At 47.2% G+C, this 8,546-nt stretch overlaps 1 protein-coding gene across 20 annotated transcripts in view; it reads right to left on the minus strand.

Annotated features, from left to right (window-relative positions):
• DAB1 (DAB1, reelin adaptor protein) overlaps positions 1-7,779 on the minus strand; it is a 372,324-nt gene extending 364,545 nt beyond the window's left edge. For 11 of the 20 annotated variants that reach the window (XM_040704475.2, XM_040704473.2, XM_015290926.4 and 8 more), the window contains exon 1: positions 7,705-7,779. The gene's annotated coding sequence lies outside the window, so the exon portion shown is untranslated. Of the gene's footprint in view, positions 1-6,697; positions 7,075-7,264; positions 7,527-7,704 lie in introns of those variants that run through there. The other 9 variants (XM_040704451.2, XM_046944199.1, XM_046944200.1 and 6 more) reach the window with 3 other exon arrangements.
• Between the last annotated feature and the right edge of the window lie 767 nt (positions 7,780-8,546).

Consider the following 8,546-nt stretch of genomic DNA (forward strand, 5'->3'; position numbering starts at 1 on the left):
CCTACTGACTCGGTTATACAACTACAACATCTGAACTGTGCTCATTAAGTGTTACCAGCTGCATTCTGTGTTTGCACTGCAAGTTGGACTCTGAAGGCGATAGTCTACAATAAGTGAAATCTGGATGGGGCTATGAGCAACCTGGTCCAGAGGGAGGTGTTCCTGCCTATAGCAGCAAAGTAAAGAAACAGATACCTGATAGCTCCATATCACTGCTATTGAGGAACCACTCAATGGGAGGACTGGGCAGCTCCAGGAGCCAGTAATGGTCTATTTGCCTTTAATGTCTAGGTAACCTGTGCAAATCTGGCTCAAGCTGATAACAATCAAACCTAATTACAATCTGACAGCTGTTCAGTGGCTTATACAGTGCTGTCGACTCTTAAGATTTTATCACAAGTCTCATGATATTTAATGTTTCTCTTAAGCCCTAATTCCTGAAGCCAAGCAATTATCCAACAACCGCCACCTCCAGTAATAATGAAAATGAAAGTTTTCATCTCAGGAACACAGAACAAAGCTTAAAACACCATCCAAATGCAAGATAATTTTCTAAATTTAAGAAGCAAATTAGCCCTACTACAGAGTTGCAGCTCAGAACCAGTCAGACCCCAATGAAGTCCAAGCAGAGGTCTCCCCAGAGAAACCTTTATACCCATCCCGTGGAGCTGTCAGACTGGGAGTTCTGGCCATGCAATGATAGAGACGATAACACCTCAGTCCCTGACCCCTACAACAACCCAAATGGTGAATATTCACAGCAACCCTTAGGTTTTCTTTCTACACCTCCTATACTTAACTCTTAAGAGTAACTTTTGATATGCATAATAAAAGCCAGAACATTTTAGGCACTGAGCACAGCGTATTGTTATGTAAAGGTCAACTACTTCAGTAACTTGAAGAAATAATGCATCAGTATCAAACAGGGCCACTGTGCTTTGTGAAGATAACAGACGTGCCAAAAAGCCTTCCCCCCCCCTCCCCCCCCCCCCCCCCCCCAGTAGTATCTCTTTTCCTAGCTCTAAACCGAGTAGTATGTCTACCGCACCAAAGTGGGATTATGGCTTGAGAAGCCAGAGGTCCCGATGTCCTGGCATCAGGACATACTTCTCTCATCACTTCACATGGCCACTAACAGTGGAACATCTGCTGGAAGGTCACTTGTATGGACAATTGCTAGGAGGATGCACAGTCTGACTGCAGTGACACCAGCATTAACAACCACGAGTGCTCTCAGCTCCAATCAAGGCTCAACTCCCATTCTGCACATTGCTGCCACAGACCAAGCCACATGGCTTTTTCCACGAGATAAAAATTGAACTAATATAATTTAAAGCATGAATTTAAGCTCATTTAAGCGGCTGCAAACTCCGTGTAGGCATGGCTATTTCAACATTAAAGTTGCAATTTTCAGTTTAGCTTCAGCTAACTGAAGGCATTTAAACGTTAAATCTACATAAGCCAGTCCTGGTCTGAAAGATGTTTCCAGTAAGAGCCTGCACCAGCTTACCAGTGTAGGGAAAATAAATCAATTTGAAGTGAGACTTATTCAGTGATCATGTACATCTTGGACCTATGGCTGGAGGGACTTCAGTCTATTGACAGTAATCACACTTCTAGCACAAGCCCAACATCATCTCTTCATCCACCAGACAAATAAAACCCCACATTGGAAAACAGTAATAACAACTAGTTAATATTTTCAGTAATAAGTTACCTTCTCAAAGAGCACTTGACCTTCATTGTAATTTCCACACACAGCTTGCAGTAAACCACCTGAGTGTGTACGAAATGTGATGAATAAAGAAATATTAAGAAATGATAGAATGTTGCTAAAGTAGGTCACAATTCAAACAGCACAATTACTGGGGGAAAAAAAAATGATGTTTGAAACAGCATCATTCACAATACTGCTTACACTGGACGAGCTACTCCATAATTTATTTTGCTCAACAACAGCTTCTGCCCATATTCTTTCCCTCTCCGTATCCCTGAAGACTGCATTAATGCAGCCCACCGTGCCACACAGCGGCAGTGCCCACACGAGGCATGAAATGTCACAGATCACAGCTTTACACCTGACCGATATAATATATTCATCAAATTCTTCCAAGCAGTAGGAGCATTTGCTGCTATTTTGTGGGTCAAACCTCACCGAGACAGATGGAACAGGCACTTTATTTACATATGAAGTCCCTAAGCCCATTTACTTTATTTATGGCAGATGAAATCTGGCCTAATACGGGCATCTAAGCAGCCTTGTACCAAAGACACTTATTTTAAGAAAGATAAGGAAAAGCGGCTGTATCCCACGTTTCTAGATGATGAAGATTCATCTGCTCTTTACTATTCATTTCCATGTACTTAAAACACCTTAAAAAAAGCTCAGAGTAGTGGTATTGATTCATATCCTAAGAAGAGATCAGTGCAATTAAGACTTGCTCATATGCCAAATCAGCTTCGAGAGACCGCTGGGCTCTCTCAAGCACTTGTAACTATACTGTGAGAGCCTATACTCTGCAGAATGCAAGGTAAGTCCATGTAACCCATGTTAAAATGCTCAGATTAAAAGAAAAAGTTGAAATTCAAGACAGTGGTGGATGCAGATACTGGCATTATATCCTTCCAAAGACTACTAAAACTGGCTGCAAGGATGAAAACATAGGAAGGAAGTCTGTGTGTCACTTTATACATTAGGTTTATCTTGAGTGACTTTGAAATAGCGTTTTAATTTATTGCTATTGATGTTACCATGAAATCTTTCGGGGAAGATTTCTATAGAAATAGGAAAATCTTTGCTGTAAGGAGAGTACTGACCCTTCAGAGCTATCTTTGACTTATCCACATTGTACATGAGTGAGGTGGGTAGCTTGGAAGCCTCCTTGTGTTTCAGCTCCCAGGAGAACAAAAAAAGTCTGGGAAAGAAAAATAAAAATCATAGAAATAGTATCTGTCACAACACTGCTAAGGACCTACCACCACACTGCTCTTCACAGTGTGTTAAGTAAGAATTTAATATATCGCCTGAATGCATACTTAATTTTCTCTCTCATCATCTGACTGTGCTTCACGACCTCCAAGATGGGCCATCAGCACTGTGATAGACAGACCAGGAGGAGCCCAGCAGATACACAGCAATCCTCGAAGTTCCTGGAGCTGTACTTCTAATTGTAATAGCAGCACCACTAAGGCTCCAAAATTACTCTATGCCTCTTCTCCCCTCCATTGCGTACTGCCATCCTGCTCCTTTTCTAGCTGACTGCCAGAAGTCACTGCCACTAAAGAACATTTGAAATCAGACCGCTACTTTTTAACCAAAAATAGTTACTATTTTTATTAGAGAAGATTCAAGTTCACACAGCTAGATGGAAAAATCGTGACTACAGAATAATTTTGAGCATCATTCTCCTGAAACAGTTACTTTTCAGTAAGCTTCATCACCTTGGTTTACTATGGACGCTACATAGTGACACAAGGCAGATGCCTCCAGAAGGCCCAGGGTGCACAGGGTGGGTGACACGCTGACCACAGCAAAACACCCTGTAGGAAGGCAGAACATTCACGTCTTCCTCAGCTGAAGCTTTCAAATGAGATGTAAAACAGAGCCCTGACCATTCATCGTCATTAACGATCCCACGGCAATTCCTGCAAGAGTAAAAATGTTAACTAACATGTCCTGGCCAATATCCAACTCGGATAATTGCATTCTGCTTCCTAAATTCCCCTTACAGTTTCAATTGGATTAGTTTTTCCTTCATCTCTCTTCCCCAAACCCCTCCTGCATAATGCTTCCAGCCCGCAATGGCTGCCGAATTCCACTCCAGAGGTGCATGAATTATCAGTGTTGGGCAATCCCAACATACATTTGGATGCGTTACTCAGAGAAAACGCTCCATGAGGCAAAGTAATACCCTCACACCTCTCACTGAGGAATATTTAACTTTTCAAATAAGAAATCCCAGCGATGTCAGTAGGAATATTTCCTTTATAATACGGCACAGCAATTGTACAGGTACCACGGTCAGCATCCCGCAAATGAGCGCTGTCCTTTGCCAGGCTGCACCCACAGCTTAACGGCCTGGATGTGGTTGCTCCAACTTATCTCTGCTACATTAAAACTGGAGTAAATAAATATTCATACAGCAGTTTTTCATTGAGTCAGTCACACTTAAGTGTTGTAAGAATCAAAGAAGCTCCTGCTGAATGCATCAATCTGCAGATATAAAAGAGGAGTGCACGCGCATGTTCTTGCATGAGAAATTTGGAGGCTCTTTATCTTGGCATACCAATGAAAAAATTTAAGTGCTGTGAAACATGGATCTCCTATTATTTGTGATGGGTACTATACGTTAGGTACTTGAAATAATGTGATGGCAAACTGAAAAGTCCTGACTCAATGCATTTTGTGGAACAGGAGGAGCAAAGGTGATTTATGTGCATAAGAGCAAAATCTGGCAAGCCCTTGATCTTCTTGTAGAACAATCCCAAAACGACTGTCAAGATTGCTCAGGTTTCTCATCCTCTGTATTTCTTGTAATAGAACAATTTCAACCAAAATGGTGTTTTATAGACACTGTTTAAGGGGTCATTTTCATCTGCTCTCCAGGTTACTCAGAAGAATATCTTTCATTCCTTCTTCCAAGAACTATAATCAACAGATGAGAATAGCTTGTTTTCGTCTCCAGCCTGCTTCTGCGTGCCTGGCAAAGCATAAACCCACAAACTTGCCACCTACTTCACTCTCTAGTGCTCCAATAGCAGAAGGACATTTAAAGTCTGAGAGCAATTGCAAGCAGTAGGCAATCAAAGGAGGAAGGAACATAGAAAACATCATTATTTTCATATTTTCCTCATGATTTTTGTAGCCCTCTTCCATTCCCCCCATTAACAGTGAATGCACTTAATAGAGGTCACTTTGAAAGCATCCACACCTGCCAGTGCTGGGTTGGGCTTGCTGCTAACATCTCTACATAGTGTTGAAGGGAGCAATGTGGAGTTCTGCACTTCAACAGCAAAAACTCATATTTCTAAAGTGCAAAATTGGTGAAATTAAGAGTTGCCAACAGAGAAGCAAGCATGGTTTGAGCTCATCTGATCAGTGCAGATGGATCCACATAGAATATTAAGTAAGATGGTGGTTTCCAAAACACAGACTACATTCCTGAACTTCAGCTGCATTCCTGACCTTCACATGGGCTGGTAAGGAGAAAGCTGATCATCAAGAGTGACTGACAATCTCCTGTTGCTCTTGTCCTGCCATTCTGGGTACCAGTCTTGACTCCAGTTCATCCACTTTTGCTGACATCCATACAGGACACAATGCCCATCCTCAACCAAACTCCTACATCTTCCCAGTTTCCTCCAATGGAGGAATGATCTTGAGCTGAAGGACACTCAAGGTAAGGTAATTACTGGCATTTTTACAGAAAGCACAGGATTTAAGCTTAGTCCATTCATTGAAACGTAATTGCAAAAGCATATAGCTGTTCATCAATGGCCTTAGCTTTATGAGCATCCCAAATAAGGACTTGTGTACAATGTCTCTTTAGCCTCTCCTTCCTTCCCACTTCCTCTCAGGACTACTCTGCCTGGAGTGGAAATGTTGGAATTACTGCTCTCTACAACACAGCAGCTGCTGCCACAACAATCAATAAAAAATTAGCATGACTACAGGAATAGAAGCTTGGGATTATAGAAATCTAAGAATAGAAGGATTTCCCTCCCCACCCCTCCACATCCTGATGAACCCTTCCAAAACCCATCTGTAAACATTTTAATTCTCTATCAGCTTGCTGTAGGAAGTCATTAGAGAGGCCAAATTAGGCAGCACCACATGCCACTGTGATAAGTGTCTGTCAGTCAAGGAAACATCAGCCCGCAGGTCCCCCCTGCACCCTCATTCTCCTGCCCATGGCAATGGTGCTTGGAGCTCTGCTTGAGCCATGGACCCAAGACTGACCTTCAGTCACAGAGCAAGGTGGTATTTCAGGTGCTTTTTTAATATATTACTCAATACAAAGTCTTCTGGTTCAAGCAGGTTTCACACTTAATTTTAAGATACATCGTTGTTTACTAAGCAAACAAAAACTGGTAATGAAATAAGAGCTGCAGTCAGAGCCAGGTAAGCAACCTGCTTGTCTTCCACTCAAAATTACAAAGTTTCGGCATCAAATATTGACTCTGGAAGGTAAGCAGCTCATGTTCTGGTGAAGAGCCCATCTGCTCTTCACTCCATCCGAGCGCATCACAGAGCACGGTGTGAGATTGCTGAAGGACATACACCGACCTGTGACTTCAGTGTCACAGCCCAAAGAACACCACCACCAAATCATAAGAAACCTTCATTGCCCATTTTGCAAATGCCACCCACCTGAGCGATCCCTTCCCCTCTTATCCCTGGTCCTCATTGCCTCCATCCCCGGTACCACCACAGGCACTGAGCCACCCACATAAGACAACCGTGGCATCGCATGCTGCTGCTCAGCACCAGTACAGTACTCTGCTTAGCAAGGGAAATACATACAAGGAAAAGACCTCGTCGCCAATTAATTAACAGTAGAAAGAAAAAAAAAAAAAAGCCAGAAGGACCTGTTGCAAAAAATAAATAAATAAAAATAAAAAAATAATTAAAATCGATTCTGAAAAAAGCTTTGGGTGGTCTGGGGGGGTTTCTTTCCAGGTTTCAGCTCATACTTACCGCTCCCAGGAACGTTTACAAGCAGTTTAACACCACAATTAAAAGAACACAGTCAGTTGAGGTCGGAAATCCAGCACGGTTATTTCCCATAGAAGTACTGAAACCGCGGAACGCGTCGCTGCAGCACTGGAGGGTTATTTGCTCCAAGGACCTTTTTAATATGGCTGTATTGTAACACTGCAGTGCAAATGCCTCCCCGCTCACGAGAAGAAATTCAGCTCAGAAACAACTTGTGGGCTCCGAGGGGCGGCACGTCGGCTTCGAGCCGCGCTCATCCAACAACGGCGTCATTTAACGAGAGCGGTGCTAACGGCTCCGGGCACCACTCGGAGCACCGAGACAGCCCCCACCCCGCGAAACGACACCCGAGCGGCGGCGGAGGGACCGGAGGGGGAAGGCAGGACGGCACAGCAGCGCTCCCGCTACCCGCGGCCAGCCGTGCCCACAGCTGCACCCTGCAGCCCTCAGCCCATCCCGACGCGAAGCCCGGAGCCGGGCTGCACCGCACCGCCGCTCAGACCCCGCGGAGTCACCTCCCGAAGGGGTTACGCCTAATTGCTCACCGACCTGACCGAGAGAGCACCTCCGTTAGCAGCGGGCAGAGAGAAGGGCTGAAGGGCAGCGCCGCGCGGAGCGCGGAGCCGACGGGGGACAGACAGCAACCGAGACAACCCCCCCCACACACAGACACGCACACACACGGCACGAGCCGCCCGGCGCTCACCGGCCCCAAGTTCCCCCAGCGGCTGCAGCGGTGCCACCGACTCCGCGCCCCCCGCGCGGGGCTCTCCTCGCGGCCGCTCCCACGCGCCGCGCAGCTCCGCCGCCCCTCCGTGACGGAACGGCCGCGGGCAGCCCGCAGCCCCCGCCTCCCTCCTTCCATCCCTCCCTCCCTCCGAACGGCCCAAACTTTGCGCACAAGCGCTCCCCCCGCTCCGCGGCCCCCCTTTAGTGAGCCGGGACCACCCGCCCCCCCCAACCGTGCGAGCCGGCCGCCTCCTCCCTACCTGCAGCCGCCTCGGCCGCCCGCAGCGCCGCTCTCATCCTCCTGTGGTGGCGGAGCGGTGCGCGCGCCCGCAGCTGAGCGCGCAGCCGGCCCCGCGCGCAGCTCCGCGCCGCTCTGCGGCCCCTGCAGCCACCGCGCTACCGCATTCCCCCTAATAGCGGGGCGCGGCCGCGCCTGGCAGCATCCCCCCGCCCGGCCGGGGGCAGGAGGCGGTGCCCGGGGGGTGAATGAGGGACCGGAGCCCCTCACAGGGAACTGCTGGAGGGAGCCCAGAGATGCAGAGATGGTGGGACCTGGAGCACCTCCTGATGGGGACGGGTTGAGAGCCCCGGGGCTGTGCGCCTGGGGAACGGAAGGCTGAGAGTGGATCCGATCAGTGCTGATCAATATCTAATGGTGGGGGTCAGGAGGATGGGGCTGGGATCTTTTCAGCCATGCCCAGTGACAGAATAAGGGGCAATGGGCACAAACTGGAACACAGAAGTTCCATCTGAACTTGAGGAAGAACTTTAATGTGAGGTGGCAGAGCCCTGGCACAGCTGCCCAGAATGGTAGGGAACCTTCCTTCTCTGGAGAGATCCAAACCCACCTGGACGCATTCTATGCAGCCGCTGTAGAGAACTGCTGGGGTGGGGTTGGACTGGGGAAGTGCAAAAGTCCCTCCTGACCCCTCTGTGCTTCTGAGACAGCATTTTTTGCAGCCCCAACCTCTCACCAGCAATCCTGTGCCACATATGTGTGACAGCAGTGATGGTTTCTCCTGCCTGATAGGGTCCAGGTGCCAACCCTGAGCCATCTGATAGCAGCTGCTTCAGATGCTTCGTTATCTCTAACTGGTGGATG

Source organism: Gallus gallus, chromosome 8 (genome assembly GCF_016699485.2).
Source record: "Gallus gallus isolate bGalGal1 chromosome 8, bGalGal1.mat.broiler.GRCg7b, whole genome shotgun sequence".
NCBI lineage: Eukaryota > Metazoa > Chordata > Aves > Galliformes > Phasianidae > Gallus > Gallus gallus.